We start from the raw sequence: 16,542 nt of genomic DNA on the forward strand, positions 1-16,542 counted from the left end.
ATCCAGAGTTCATTCAAAACCATCAATTTTTTAAAATGCTTAGAAATTATTGAGGGGAATTTTACCTTCAATAATAAAACAGTATAATAGAGTAGAACCTTCAGAATAACTTTGCTCCTAGAATAAACAGAGAAGATTGCATATATAGTTCAAATTATTGTGACAGTAGACAACTCTGATTGAATCATTTTTTGGAGTTGGTATTAAACAAACAAATAAAAATTGATCTCTTTGAGAAAGAAACAAGCAAGAACCTGGCTTACTTAAGGATATAAAATTTGTAGAATGACCCTTTAATTCATGGCCTTGTATACCAGGAATTTAGTAATCTAAATCTTTACTGGTTGAGTGACTTAAGGGGGCTCCCAAGAGCCAAAATGTCAATTTCACTTAAATTTTTTTACCAGTGTACATGAATAGAAATGCCTTGCAAAATTGCCTTAAAAATTGAGCACATATGTCTGAAGTTTAAAATCATTTTATTCAACAAATACCTATAGAGAACTTTAGGTCTGTTAGGGTCTTTATTCCTATTTTGTTCATTAATTTGTAAGTATTATGAATTTCTCTTTCTCTGAAATTTATATGGTGCTCTCTATTAGGGCTTGAACAAGGCTACTCCTTCTAGCATGTATACAAGTCAAGAAGAAATGTGGTGTATCTGTAGTGCTAGTGCTTCCCCTTCACGGTCGTTTCTGGACATCTTAGCATAATCCAGCATTATTATTTTCCCTTCAAACTATAAGGTTTGGAATAGAGATCAATTAGAAATCACAGGAATAGGAGGGATCTTAGACCCTGTCCTAATTGAAGTAGGTGGTAAGGTTGGTGGGGTCATATTATGTTCTTTTTTCTTCAAATCATTTTAATACTCTGGCAGTGATTCAAAGTATGGGGATGCTACTTTGCCTTACAACAAGCATGATCAAAGGCAATAATGAGACCAGATTCTGAACAGCAAGAGTTATAGGAAGGCTTCAGGGCTCACAGATTGAAGAGCTTGGTTTCAGAAAGTCTCTTGAGAGCTAGTAGGTAGCAGAAGGGAACATGAAATTTTAAGAGATTCTCAGAGGATGGGGGAATGGCTACTGAGTCATGAGTACCTTGAGGCATTCCCTGATGGTAGTTGGGTGTCAAGAGTATTTGTGGTCTGGGGTTAACAGACCAGAATGGGCTGAGCAACTCTGTTGTCCCATAGGGTCAAGCTTCTTCACTGTATAGACCCAGTCTTCTTGATCCTTGAGGTAATACTTGAAAAACATGACCACCCCGAAGTCAGAGGTTCCAATTCCATCTGTCCATATTATTTTGTGCTTTAAAAAAATATGGAAGTTTTTACTTTTAAAAAAATTTAAAAAATTGTCCAAAATAAATGTTGCATTCACTAAGCAATTAATTTAAAAAGTGAAGAAATTGCCAACTATAATACTGTCTCTTTCAAACCTTTCCACAAACCTTCCCACCCCTCAGCCCATCTTCTATCAGAACTGCCTTTAAAAATAACAGACCTGAAAGACAAGTTTGTCTAAATATGATTTTTGTACCTGCAGAGCATATGTCTTCTCAGGAATATAAAAAGGCATAATAATTATCTCCTTCCCAATTTTTCTGCAAATAAGAATTATAGTGAGTATTGTAATCTATCTTCTATAAAATCTGACCATTATAGTACATGTTTTCTATTTCAGTCTCTCTGTTGAGCATGTGAGATTGCTTGGTTCTAAGGCTTTCAGATTAAGGCAGAAAAAAACCCTTAGCCAATCTGTGGGAGTGCAAGATTTGATTTCTTACTAAAGGTTACTCATAGAGTTGCAAGATTAGCAAATGAAAATAAGGATGCCCAGTTAAATTTGAATATAGAATTTTAAATTCTAATTTAGTCTGGTATCAAGCGTTTTATCTGGCAACACAATCCAATTAATATACCAATATTTTGCATTTATTATTTCAACTTAATATGTTTTATTGAACACCACTATAGTGAAATGTTGGGCTGGGCTTTGTAGGTCAAACTGAAGGTAAAATGTGTGTCCTCAAAGATTTTATAATATTGGAAGATACCAGGCAGACACTGAAATTATATATAAACAAATGAAAATTACATGTATAGTAAAATTAATATATAGAACTGACTGTCAATGTCTCTGTAGTTTGTTTCTTTGAATGTAGAGTATTGGTACTTCTCAGGTGTTTGTAAGAACAACAGAGTCCTTCCTCTGTAGTGAAGTTCTATCTTGAAATTAGCATGGCTTTTCCCTGTTCATTGCTACCAAAGCATAAATATTGGTATTGAACAGGGCTGTCCAATATTTTAATTCTCTCTACAGTAAAGTGAAAAATTAGAAAGCTATACACTTAGATGCTCTTTTTTCATTATAATTTCAAACTTGCTTTATCTTCATTTGTGATTGATATTTAATCAATAGTGGTTTGTTATACTTGAGCTTTTGGTTTGCCTTCTGTTAAGAACTTAATGGAGTTTAATGATCTCTAAACAAACACTTAAAGGGACTTCTCTGGCAGTCCAGTGGTTAAGACTCCATGCTTCCACTGCAAGGGCATGGGTTCAATCCCTTATTGAGGAACGAAGATCCCACACTCCGTGTGGCAAAAAAATAAATAAATAAAATAAAAATAAATAAACAAACACTGAAGAAGATGGTACGAAAAGGAAGTCTGTGACCCCTTTGCAATGGATGAATTGTTTTGCAATATGAATAATTTCACTGTCCAATTGATGAGTTTATAAGTAAAATGGGTTAGTAGCTCGTAAAATGTTAACTTTTCTATCAATACCAAAAGGATGTTATCCCATGGGGAAGAGAGCAACATCTCTACATAAACACTTTTTTATCTTTCCCTCCAAATGGTAACTATTTATTGAGTTCTTTCTCTGTGCTGGTATACTAAATGCTTTACAGATATTAAATTTAATCCTGATGGAGAAATCAAGGCTACAGAGAGAGATGTGATCCAATATTTTTGTAGGCTATTTGGCAGCCTTTTAAACACTAACAACAGAAAACACAACAGCACACAACGTTTTTCTTAAATGAAAAGTTTGAAAGCACTTAATTTTGAAAAGAGAGAGCTGAGTTCAATACAAGTAAAAACTTCCTGATAATGAAGAACTGGAATGGGGAGGTTGGAGAGATTTTCTTTACTAGGGGCTTTACTAGGGGTTTATAGGCCTAGAAACTGATAGAGATGATTAAATCCTACAGATATTCTCTGAGCTCAGTAATTATGGGAAAGGGAGTTTGCCTGGAGATCAGAGAGGGGAATTTTATGTGGTTGCTCCCTTTCCAGCTTCAATCCTATGTCCACCTATTGTGGAACTTTGTACTACAATTCCTACTTCTAAACAAAAACTAATAATTATCTACCTCTAGCTATTTGGAGGAGAAGGCAATGGCAACCCACTCCAGTACTCTTGCCTGGAAAATCCCATAGGCGGAGGAGTCTGGTGGGCTGCAGTCCATGGGGTCGCGAAGAGTCGGACTCGACTGAAGCGACTTAGCAGCAGCAGCAGCAGCAGCAGCAGCTATTTGGATTTTTACTTCAAATGCAATATGTGTAAAACTAAACTCGCTATCTTCCCCCCTTCCTTGACCTTGTATGTCTCACCTCTTTATTTGCTACCTTTTTGTTTCTTTCCTTCTCTTCTGAACCAAATTCTTTAGATGAAAGAGCCTCCATTTGCCTCCATTTCTTCTCTTATTCTTTTTGTTGATGTTGCCTCCATTTCTTAATCTCCCATTTCCCCCTAAACCCAAATATGGCTTTTGTCCTCCTCTCTCCATTGAAACTTCTAACTCAAGCCAGTGACCCTTTGAAGAAAAGAAAACTTTATTAAGATATAATTTACCTATGATAAAAATCATTCATTTTAAGTGACTTAATTATAATCCAGTGATTTTTAGTAAATTTACAGCATTGTACAATTATCACAATAAAATTTTAGAACATTTCTAGTGCTTAGAAAAGAGCCTGTGCCCATTTGCAGTTACTTACCTTTTGAGAACAGATTCAATGAATGATTTTCAGCCCACAGGTTACTTAACTGCTCTGAATACATTTGGCCCTACTGACCACACCTTTCCTTTTGAAACTTTCTCTTCCCTTCTTTTTGGCCATCACTTTCTCCTGGTTTCCCTCCAAACTTTTTGCTAGTTCTTCACAGATTGTTTTCTCTGCCTGACTTCAAATATTGCTATTCCATCCAGTTCTGTCCTCACCTTTCAGATTACTCTTTACTTAAATGATTACATTCATCTTTATGGCCACAACTGCCATCTGTAAACTTATGACTTCAGAATTTCTATTTCCAGTTCAGACTTGTGCCATGAGCGCCAGTCTGGTAGAGTATAGTAGTAAAATTGCTTATCATTAACGGTGGCTCTTCTCTGTCTGTAATAAAATGCAACAGAAAACTCATCAAATTAGCAGATAAATACTGTTGCTCTTGGGAAAGGAAATTAAGATTCACCCATACTGTGTTAAGTTTCAAAGTGGTGGATGAAATATGGAATATATGTATGATCTCTGAAGTCTCTAAGACTATATGTAAGACCATAATATACTCTTCTTAGCTGATTGTGTATTTTAAATAGAATTTTAATGTACCTGCAACTCTAGTATTTCATTCTAGTTAACACTTTTACATATGTGTCTCACCAGTCGATTGATATAAACTCAAGAGCAGGGACCAAATCTATTTCTGCTTTATCTTTCCAGTAAGAAAGCACAGTGCTTGGTATAAAGTAGGTAAAAGTATTTGTAGAATGAATAAATGAATATGTCAGGGCAGAACATACTTGACACTGAAATGGTGTGTTAATGTAGTGCACATTGGTGGTGGACTGCCAAATGTCATTTTCCATCTTTTCTTCCATATTAGAAAATTGTAATTTTATTATAATAACCCATCTCCCTCCACACAGCCATACACATGTATATATCAGAGTAATCCTATTTCTTTCTCTTGCTGGGGACTGATTTAGGATGGGTATATAAAGAAATTCTGGCCAGTGAGATGTAATGAGGTGTCTGCTGGGGAGATTCTGGGGAAAGTTTCTCACTTATAAAGAGATACATTGGGGAATTCCCTGGCTGCCCAGTGGTTAGGACTCCATACTCTCACGGCCCAGAGTCCAAGTTCAATCCTTCGTTGGGAAACTAAGATCCCACAAATCACATGTGGAGCCAAAAAAAAAAAAAAAAGAAGATACACGGAAGTATCTTCCTTCTTGGGACTTTATACTATCTAGAACTACCACAGCCATGTTATGATTATTTGGTAAGCTAGTATCTAGGGGCAAAGTCAATATACTGAGGAAGGCAGAACAGAAAGACAGAAGAAAGTAGTTTTTACAGACATTGTTGGATAGAAATTAACCAAGTCTGAAGCTGCCCTAACTTGGGACTTCTTTATGTGAATTGCCCCACTGTTTAAACTATTTAGAGTTGAATTTTCTATTTCTTCCAGCTGAACGACTCCTAACTGATAATTTTAGTAAAAGGATAACATAGTAAATAACCTATGCCTTTTCTTTTCCTCGTTAGACTACGTAGACTCTGGACAAAGAGCACACGTTGACTCTGTGGTCTGTGTTGGACTCAAGCTGTAATGTAGATGTTCTTGCAAACCTCCTCTGAAAAGACTGTTTGCATATTAACCTTGACAGTCTCAGATCTAGACAACAAAAACAATAATTTACATGTCAAGTGAAGCTGCTGCTGCTGCTGCTAAGTCGCTTCAGTCGTGTCCAACTCTGTGCGACCCCATAGACGGCAGCCCACCAGGATCTCCCGTCCCTGGGATTCTCCAGGCAAGAACACTGGAGTGGGTTGCCATTTCCTTCTCCAATGCATGAAAGTGAAAAGTGGAAGTGAAGTCGCTCAGTCGTGTCCAACTCTTGGCGACCCTATGGACTGCAGCCTACCAGGGTCCTCTGTCCATGTGATTTTCCAGGCAAGAGTACTGGAGTTGGGTGCCATTGCCTTCTCCGTCAAGTGAAGCTAGGAAGATGTATTTTAGGATTAGTGATATGGAGACTTCTTGCTTTTACTGATGAAAATAATGAGGATATTCAGCCTTATTCTACCACTCAGTGCTGGAATTTTCTAACCTACGGGCAGAATTCTAATGGTAATTATATTCAGGAGACTTAAAGATAAATATTGACACCAGTTCTTTGCAGTTATTACAATATTATTTATACAAATTTCAGTACTTTTACTTTTTTCTCCTCCCTTTTCATCTATTCAAATTCTGCCAGTATGCCAAAATGCAACTGAGATTTCACCCTTGTCAGAAATGCAGTGACTCATGATGTTAACTCTAATGCACCAAAATACCTGTATTTCTGAACACCAAACACTGTAAGACACTATAAGTACATTATATACACAAGGTACAACCCTACCTTGAATAACTTATGATCTAATTGGAAAACTAGGACACAAAGAAAGTATGGAATAGCATATTGATTCTCAAACTTAGGGTGCATAAAAATCCATTTAATAAACCTGTTAAAAATGGATTTTCTAGGCCATACCTTTAGAGACTTTTGAGTCACTAGTTTCAGCTTGGGGCTCCCTAATCTTTATTTTTGAGATTCCTTAGACTGATTTTGATTGTAGGTGTAATGAGACTTTCTATTTGAGAACACAGTGGAGTGAGAGAGTGATATTTTTTGTTTCTTTGGACTGTGGTACCATGCTGAAATGGGCCTGTGGTAGGAGTATAATTATAAAGGCCTAGATTCATTCATATTATCTTAATAGTGGTAACATGGCATCCAGTCCCATCATGGTAAATAAATGGGGAAACAGTGGCAACAGTGTCAGACTTTATTTTTTGGGGCTCCAAACTCACTGCAGATGGTGACTGTAGCCATGAAATTAAAAGACACTTGCTCCTTGGAAGAAAAGCTATGACCAACATGCTGCTGCTAAGTCGATTCAGTCGTGTCCAACTTTGTGTGACCCCATTGACGGAAGCCCACCAGGCTCCCCCGTCCCTGGGATTCTCCAGGCAAGAACACTGGAGTGGGTTGCCATTTCCTTCTCCAATGCATGAAAGTGAAAAGTGAAAGGGAAGTCGCTCAGTTGTGTCCAACTCTTAGCGACCCCATGGACTACAGCCTACCAGGCTCCTCCATCCGTGGGATTTTCCAGGCAAGAGTACTGGAATGGGGTGCCATTGCCTTCTCCGATGACCAACATAGACAGCATATTAAAAAGCAGAGACATTACTTTGCCAAAAAAGGTCCGTCTAGTCAAAGCTATGGTTTTTCCAGTAGTCATGTATGGATGTGAGAGTTGGACTATGAAGAAAGCTGGGTGCTGAAGAATTGATGCTTTTGAACTGTGGTGTTGGAGAAGATTCTTGAGAGTTCCTTGGACTGCAAGGAAATCCAACCAGTCCATCCTAAAGGAAATCAGTACTGAATATTCATTGGAAGGACTGATGCTGAAACTGAAACTCCAATACTTCGGCCACCTGATGCGAAGAGCTGACTCATTGGAAAAGACTCTGATGCTGGGAAAGATTGAAGGCAGGAGAAGGGGATGACAGAGGATGAGATGGTTGGATGGCATCACCAACTCGATGGACATGAGTTTGAGTAAACTCCGGGAGTTGGTGATGGACAGGGAGGCTTGGCATGCTGCAGTCCATGGGGTCGCAAAGACTTGGACATGACTGAGCGACTGAACTAAACTGAACTGAATAATGGTAATGGTGAAGATGGAACTAATTGTAACAGAGGGATGTTGAAGAGATAGCTATCACAGGGTTTGGTGACTAATTAAATATAAATGATAAGGAAGAAGAAAAGGTCAAGGATGACAGTAAATATCTGATTTAAGTAATTCCCAACTCTTGTTAGCTCTATGACTGATTCTCTTATTTCCTCATCTTTAAATGAAGATAATATCTACCTCATAGCATTATTTGGAGAAGGCAATGGCACCCCACTCCAGTACTTTTGCCTGGAAAATCCCATGGACGGAGGAGCCTCGTAGGCTGCAGTCCATGGGGTCGCTAGAGTCAGACACGACTGAGCGACTTCACTTTCACTTTTCACTTTCATGCATTGGAGAAGGAAATGGCAACCCACTCCAGTGTTCTTGCCTGGGGAATCCCAGGGACAGGGAAGCCTGGTGGGCTGCCGTCTATGGGGTCGCACAGGGTCTGACACGACTGAAGCGACTTAGCAGCAGCAGCATAGCATTATTGTAAAGTACAACAACTAAATTAGGGTGCTTAATAGACACTCAAATATTTAGTTTTCTGAAAGAAATTTAATAACAATAGATGGTAACATATGGTTAATGCTTAATGAAGGACTGGCACAAATTTTAAGAATGAAAATGGATGTGGAGTAGAAAAGATCAGTGTGGCCTGGCATAAACCATCTCAGTACTTTAAAAGAATCACTTACATTTTAAAATTTTGATTTATTTTTTTATTGAGGGAGCACTGGTTTATAACATTATATAAATTTCATGTGTAAAACATTCTATTTCTATATACCTTACATCACTTCCTTCTGTCACCATAGAAGGTGATTCCCTTTATCCATTTCTCTCTCCCCTCTGCCACTTCCTTCTTGGTAACCACTACTCTATTTTCTGTATCTATGGCTTTATTTTTGTCTGATTTAGTTTGCTCATTTATTTAGTCTTGTTTTTTTACATTCTACAAATGAGTGTAATCATACAGTTTTTGTCTTTCTCCATCTGAGTTATTTCACTTAGAATATTACCCTCAAGGTCCATCCATGTTGTCACAAATGGCAAGGTTTCATCTTTTTATGGCTGAATAGTATTTGATTATATATATATATATCTCACATCTTCTTTATCCATTCATCCATTGATGGGCACTTAGTTTGATTATATATCTTGGCTATTATAGATAATGATACAGTGAATATAGGGGTGCATATATCTTTTTGAATTAGTATCTTCATGTTAATTGTTTCTTATTTGGATAAATACCCAGAATGGGATGGTTGGATCACCTTAGTTCTAATTTTACTTTTTTGAGGAATCTCCATACTGTTTTCCATAGTAGTTGCACCATTTTACTAACAATTATGCAGCACAAACGTTTCCATTTTTCCATATCCTTACCAGCATGTGCTATATCCTGCCTTTTTAGTAATAGCCATTTTAACAGTTATGATTGGCTTCCCTGGTGGCTTAGTGATGAAGGATCTGCCTGCCAATGCAGGAGATGCAGGTTTGATCCCCTGGAGAAGGAAATGACAACTCCAGTGTTCTTGCCTGGGAAATCCCATGGACAGAGGAGTATGGCAGACTAGTCCACGGGGCTGCAAAAGAGTCAGACATGACTTAGAAACTAAAACAGCAACAAACAACAGTTGTGAGGTGGTATCTCATTATAGTTTTCCTTTGCATTTCCCTAATATTTAGTGCTGTTGAGCATCTTTTTCTGTGCCAGTTGGCTATCTGTAGGTCTTCTTTGGAAAAATGTGTATTCAACTCCTCTGCCCATTTTTCAATTGAGTTGTTTGCTTTTTGTTGTTGAGTTGTATGAGTTCTTTATTATTTTGGATATAAACCCCTTATTGAATGTTTCATTTGCACTTAATAGGTTGTTTTTTGTTGTTGTTGTTGATAGTTTTTTTTGCTGTTTGGAAGCTTTTTAGTTTGATGTTGTCCCATTTGTTTATTTTTGGTTTTGTTTCTCTTGCCTGAGTAGACACACCTAGAAAGATATTACTAAGATAAATGTCAAAGAAAGCACTGTCTATGTTTTCTTCTAGGAGTTTTATTGTTTCAAGTCTTACATTCAATTCTTTAATTTGTTTTGAGTTGATTTTTGTATATGGTGTGAGATAGTGGTCTAGTTTCATTTTTTTGCATGTGACTGTCCAGTTTTTCCAGCACCATTTATAGAATTCAATTACATTTAATCAAAATGTGTATATGTATAGTTTTAAAAAGTCTAATGGTGCTATAATTCTCTCATTTGTCTAGTTTTTTTTTTTTTTTTTTGCACTTATTGGTAAGTTTTCCTTCAACTCCATTTTCCATATGGTCAAATTTAATTTTATCATTCTCAGGACTTCTCTAGCAGTCCAGTGGTTAAGACTCTGCACTTCCAATGCAGGGGATGCAAGTTCGATCCCTAGTAAGGAAACTAAAATCTCACAGGCTGTGTGGTGCAGCCAAAAAATAAAAATAAAATTAACTTCACTCTTTTCTGTCTGGGTTGATTACTCTCTAGATTTTATTTTTTTGGCTTTTCCTAGGAATACCTTTTACTTCTTTCATGTGTCGTCGTGAAGTCACTCAGTCGTGTCTGACTCTTTGTGACCCCATGGACTGCAGCCCACCAGGCTCCTCCATCCATGGAATTTTCTAGGCGAGAATACTGGAGTGGGTTGCCATTTCCTTCTCCAGGGGATCTTCCTAATCCAGGGATCGAACCCAGATCTCCCACATTGCAGGCAGACACTTTACTGTCTGAACCACCAGGGAATCTTTCGTATGAAGATCTACTATATCTAGATCTATAACTTCCTTTTCTTTGGTTTAACTCGTTATTTAGCTTCTTCAATGGCTTTTTGAAAAGAATGAATTTTTGAGACTTTGTATATCTGGAAGTATTTTACTCTACCTGCACATTTAAATGATAGTTTGGTTGGGAATAGAATTCTAGGTTGAAAATCTTTTCACTTAGAAGTTCCTTCATTCTCCCTACACCTCCCCCCCCAATTTCCAATGTTATTATTGAGAATATTGATGCCATTCTGGTTTTTAATCTCTTCAACATCAGATCAGATCAGATCAGTTGCTCAGTCGTGTCCGACTCTTTGCAACTCCATGAATCACAGCACGCCAGGCCTCCCTGTCCATCACCAACTCCCGGAGTTCACTCAGACTCACATCCATTGAGTCAGTGATGCCATCCAGCCATCTCATCCTCTGTCGTCCCCTTCTCCTCCTGCCCCCAATCCCTCCCAGCATCAGAGTCTTTTCCAATGAGTCAACTCTTCACATGAGGTGGCCAAAGTACTGGAGTTTCAGCTTTAGCATCATTCCTTCCAAAGAAATCCCAGGGCTGATCTCCTTCAGAATGGACTGGTTGGATCTCCTTGCAGTCCAAGGGACTCTCAAGAGTCTTCTCCAACACCACAGTTCAAAAGCATCAACTCTTTGGCGCTCAGCCTTCTTCACAGTCCAACTCTCACATCCATACATGACCACAGGAAAAATTTCTGGAAACTTTTAAGATCTTCTTTTGTCTTTGATATGGAATTTCAAAATGATGTAACCTGAAATATTCTTCTTTTCTTTTTGCTGGATGTCTGACATACCCTTCCAATTTGGAAACTCATGTTTCCCAGATGTGAGAACTTATTTTATATGATTTATTTTATAATAATCTCTGCATTAAAGTTTTCTTTATTCTCTCTCTATAGAATTTCTATTATTTGTATGCTGCGTCTTCTGTCCTAGATACTCCTCAAATTATCTAGTGTCCATTTCTTAGCTTTTTGCTATGCTTTCTGGAACATTTCCTTAATGTTGTTTTCCAAATATTCTATTTTTAAACTTTGGCTATCATAATTTTAATTTCCAAGAAAGCCTGTTTTCAAAGTGTCCCTTTTTAAAAAATAGGATCTTGCTATTCCTTCAAAAATGCAATAGCTTTTGTCATACATTTTCCTTTTTTTCCTGGTTTATTTATATTCTCTATTTAATATTGGAGATGTTATCAAATATATAGCAAACCTTTACAGCTTGTTCAGATTTAAGAGAAGCATCAAAATAATCGGAAACTCAGTGTGAGGGGGTTGCATTTACTGATTGCTGCTGCTGCTAAGTCGCTTCAGTCGTGTCCGACTCTGTGTGACCCCATAGACGGCAGCCCAGCAGGCTCCCTCGTCCCTGGGATTCTCCAGGCAAGAACACTGGAGTGGGTTGCCATTTCTTTCTTCAATGCATGAAAGTGAAAAGTGAAAGTGAAGTCACTCAGTCGTGTCCGACTCTTAGCGACCCCGTGGACTGCAGGCTACCAGGCTCCTCTGTCCATGGGATTTTCCAGGCAAGAGTACTGGAGTGGGGTGCCATTGCCTTCTCCCAGTATTTAGTGATTAGAAGGGTTCAATATAGGATGATTTGATGGTGAACTGGCTGAACTTACCTCTATATTCAGAATTCACTGGCCCTTTCTCTGAGATGTTTCAGCTTATATAAAGAAGGATCTTCCCATCTCTTTTTCAGACTTATAAGTTGCTGCCCGTGTTATGAAAGGTGCTTGGAGAGAGACCATTGGCTATCAAGCCCCATATCTTCTGACAGCACCTCACCCTAGTACTCTACTATGCCTGATACGTATATGCCTAGAGATACTATGCCTAGAGCCTCTTATGTTCAATTCTTCCATTTCTAGGGATAGGTTTTTAACTACTGTTTATATGATCTTTGATACAGTTCCCTTGTGTCCCTTTTCTCCTCCCTAACTTACGTGGTACCTAGAACTTCACATTCCTGAGCCTTTCTAGTATTCTGCTTGGCTGATTGACTTGCTTCTTGTTACTTTCCCCTTCAGTAAGCAGTTTCTATCCTCTGTTCAGTCAGCTACCATTGTTCTTTGTCTCCTAACTTAAAATATTATGGAACTGGGTTAGAGATGTTAAAGCCAGAATTTGCATTTTATTTTTGTTGTTCTTGTTTTGGAACAGTTTCAGAGAAGGAAGAAAGCAGAAACAACTTTAATCTACTATGCTAAAACTGAAAGTTTGTTCAGTTTTTCCAAATGATATTGTAGCTTATCATCTCACTGGATACTTTCAGCTACAAAATAAAGATTTTTATACCTTTTGATTTTTGTATAAATTCAAAAATCCAGAAAAATGTCCCCCAAAAGATGGTTTCTCTTGGCGTTTTAGGCAAGTTAAAATTTGGCTGTACAGTCTGTTGGCATTTAAGTGCAAACAGTATTGGTCTCATTTTTCTGTCCTAAGATACTCTGTTCTTTACATAAACAGCAATAGAAGCAGTTGTTCTCTTCTTCTGTGAGAGTGATAATCTCTTAGTAGCAGGTGGGATGATTCATTCTCCTGCACATCTTAGAGGAGACTATTATTTGTGGGGGATAGAGTGTGGAGAGTCAAGAGCTCCAGCCATGTGTCAGGTATTACACATTCTGGACTAGTTTTAAAAGAAGCAACCTCTTCCCCCACTGCATTTCAAAGCCTAGAAGTAACATCTTACATCTAAGGCTCTGAGAAACCTCATTATTCATAACAGGGACCATGATTCACATGAACAGAACAAAATGGAACTATCAAAAATAGATTGTGTAGATCATTCTGTAGCAAAAATATCTTCTGACTCAGCTTATGAATTGGCCATAATCATAGGAAGAACCATTCCATTGAGGGTCTACCTGCCTTCTCCTCCACCTTGACTGAATAACCTTTATACTACTCCCACAGCACATAAGTTATTTGGAAAACAGGTTTTGATATGAGGCCTCCCACTTCTTTTTTTTTTTTTAATTGTACTCCTTCTGAAATAGGACTTGCTTAAATGTATCTTGTGTTAATTGTGGTCATTTAATTGGTCACCTTGAATTATTGGGCATTTGTCATTTTTTAGGCTTTGTAATATTGATCCACTATTATTTTTAGTAGCAATGGTTTTAATAACTTTCAGAATAGGTTAGAAGGGCTTCACATTTGATGGAATTTGAATTCCTGCCAGAGTTATTATTTGTTTCAAATATGAGCAATATGAGTACAGTTCTTTTACCTGGGTAGTTTTTCTCCTTTTATTGATTTCCTGCCTCTCCAAGAGTAATAAATTCTTTTTAGGGAGTAGTAAGCAGAAAAAGGCATTCCAGTCTGGTAACTATTACTGTATTATATATACATACCCACGCACACAGTATTGAGTGCCTAATATTTAAGGAGTTGTATGAGGTATTTTAAGGGATCTAAAGATGAGACTATCAGATGCTTTCAGCCACAAGTAACAATGACAAAGACATATTGTGAAGACATTAATACATATAAAGACATTTATTATTTTGCTAAAAAGAAACCCAGAGGAAGTTCAGTGATACGATGATGCCTTTCAGCTTTTTGCTTAGCCATCATCAGTGAGTTGACCTTTTTCTTCAGGATTATATATTAATGTTCACATAATGTGTTTGCTCTAGATATCACGTCCTTATATAACCATACTCAGTGGCAGAAAGATGGCAGTTTTTCCTCATCTATCTCTCCTCATCAAGGAAGAAAATTTATCTTAGAAGTCTCTGGCACATTTCCTTTTTATCCCATCGGCTCAGATAAAGTCAGGTGCCCATATAGCTTAGCTGAAGGGAAGCTGGAAAAGTATTCATCATTTCCAGTATATATTGTGGAAGTGTGTGTGTGTGTTGGTTTGGATAGGCAACAAATAGTGTCTGTCACAGGAAATGGTCCTCCCTCAGGAGGTTTTTTCTCTGGGGGCAGAAAGACAAGCTGCAATTGTACTACGATTTCTGTGTGTTAGATTCCTGGTCACACTCATGGGCTTTAAATTAGCAATCCTTTTTGAACTAATGAAAGAACGCTGCTCTGGTACTTTCCCAATGGAGCTGCCAAGGCTGTCCTCTCCCACTGTCCCCAATTTTTAGTTATGAAATTCTGATCTGGGCATCTTTGCCATAAGTGTGTTAAAGGAATGCAGTATCCATTTACATCACATGATTTTAAGTGATGTTCTCTTTCTCCAAGATGCTCTTGCCCTTCTATCTCCATATGCCCAAATCACATTCACCTTTTGAAGAAAACTAAAAATAATCTCTCATTTATTTCACAAAAATTTGTTACATGCTTACCGTAGAGCAAGCACTCTGCAAGTGTTGGGAATACAAAACATGAGCTTTTATCTCATTAAGCTTGTAGTCAGGTGGGGAAGACTGACAATTAACAAATACAATTAAGTGATGGGGAAGAATAGGATACAACGGAGGGCTTCCCAGGTGGAGCTAGTGGTAAAGAACCCACCTGCCAATGAAGGAGATGTAAGAAACCAGGGGTTGATCCCTGGGTTGGGAAGATCCCCTGCAGGAGGTAAAAGCAACCCACTCCAGTATTCTCACCTGGAGAACCCCCATGGACAGAGGAGCCTGGCAGGCTACAGTGTATAGGGTGGCAAAGAGTCAGACCCAACTGAAGCAACTTAGCATGCACGCAGGATACAGTGGGAGTTCAGGAAGGATATTTATTCTTGGTGGGAACGGGGGCAGACTGAGAAGGTTTTTTAGAACTTTTTAAAGGTAATTTTAAAGAATGAGAAGAATTGGGAAGAGAAAGGAAGGTATTCAAGATAAAGAGAAATCATAGAGGTGAAAGTGTTGGGGAAAGCACCCTTGAAAAAGGCCCCTTTAATTCCTTCTTCTCCCAAGTAATTTCTCCATTTGATGAATGGAGTTGCATAGTACACAATACACAACTTTTAGGCCATAAGATCTCTAAAGATAAAACATATTACTTACACAGAGCACTTGATATATATGAATTTAGCTTCAGAAGAGATTGAGGCTGTATACGTGTCAATGCAAAATGCCAAGTTAAAACATTAAAAACATTTGAGGTAAGAGATGCCTATGTAATATCGCTCTTTAGAATGGTAGGAATAGTCACACCCACCCAGGTGATTACAGAGATCAAAGTAGCAGGGAAGAATTGATTCATAAAGTTCTGGAGGAAGCACAAAATAATTACAGTTCCAATCCTCAGATGTTCCTTTAAAGGTTATTTTAGGAAACATAATGAAGACCTGGTACACATCAGAAAGAAAAAATTGCCACTCATTTTTGTTTGCAGAGTTTTTCTACTTGGTATTAGCTACTCTTTTTGTGTACTAAAGTTCTGGGTTACTGGTGGGGAGGGCCTTAGCAGACCTGACAAATTACTTTTAAAATCAAATATTAAAAAAGAAAAATCAAAGTTATATCCATGTCACAACTGAGGTTTTTACCATTTCATTTTAGATGTGTGTTCTAAAATCTTTCTGCTGCTTGGTTGACAGGAACTAGACAGAAGTAAATTTTGATGGAGAAGGAGATTCGAGGATATATCTGTTGTCTTGATAGGCCAGAATAGATGAAGACGTAAGAATCTCTTTTCCTCCCCTCAATTTATCCTAGTTCATTCAGCAATTCATCCCTGGGTTTGAGAAGGCAATTGTTTGATCCTGTCATTTCTATAGCTAAGTAAATAACCCTCAAATAATGAGAAAATGTACATAAATGTGTTTTGTGAATGGTATGGCTCTATACACAAATTTAATAACTTATTTTTTATTATTAACTTGGAAGTATTTTTGATACCAGTTTTCAAGTGTCTCTTTCAAGGGCAAGGATTACTTTTTAATATGCTGTCCTATAGTATGGTGAGTTGTGACTGAAGTATGGTAAGGGGTTGATGCCAAATTCTCTAATTTGACAAGTCGTTTATTTGATAATTCTTAACATTTATCTTTTATTAATAGATTTTATTT

The 16,542-nt window shown here is 37.7% G+C and overlaps 1 pseudogene; it reads right to left on the reverse strand.

Annotated features, from left to right (window-relative positions):
• Positions 1-1,085: 1,085 nt before the first annotated feature.
• Positions 1,086-1,394, reverse strand: LOC123329749 (annotated as a pseudogene).
• Positions 1,395-16,542: the final 15,148 nt, after the last annotated feature.

This window comes from Bubalus bubalis, chromosome 16 (assembly GCF_019923935.1).
Source record: "Bubalus bubalis isolate 160015118507 breed Murrah chromosome 16, NDDB_SH_1, whole genome shotgun sequence".
NCBI classification, from domain to species: Eukaryota; Metazoa; Chordata; class Mammalia; order Artiodactyla; family Bovidae; genus Bubalus; species Bubalus bubalis.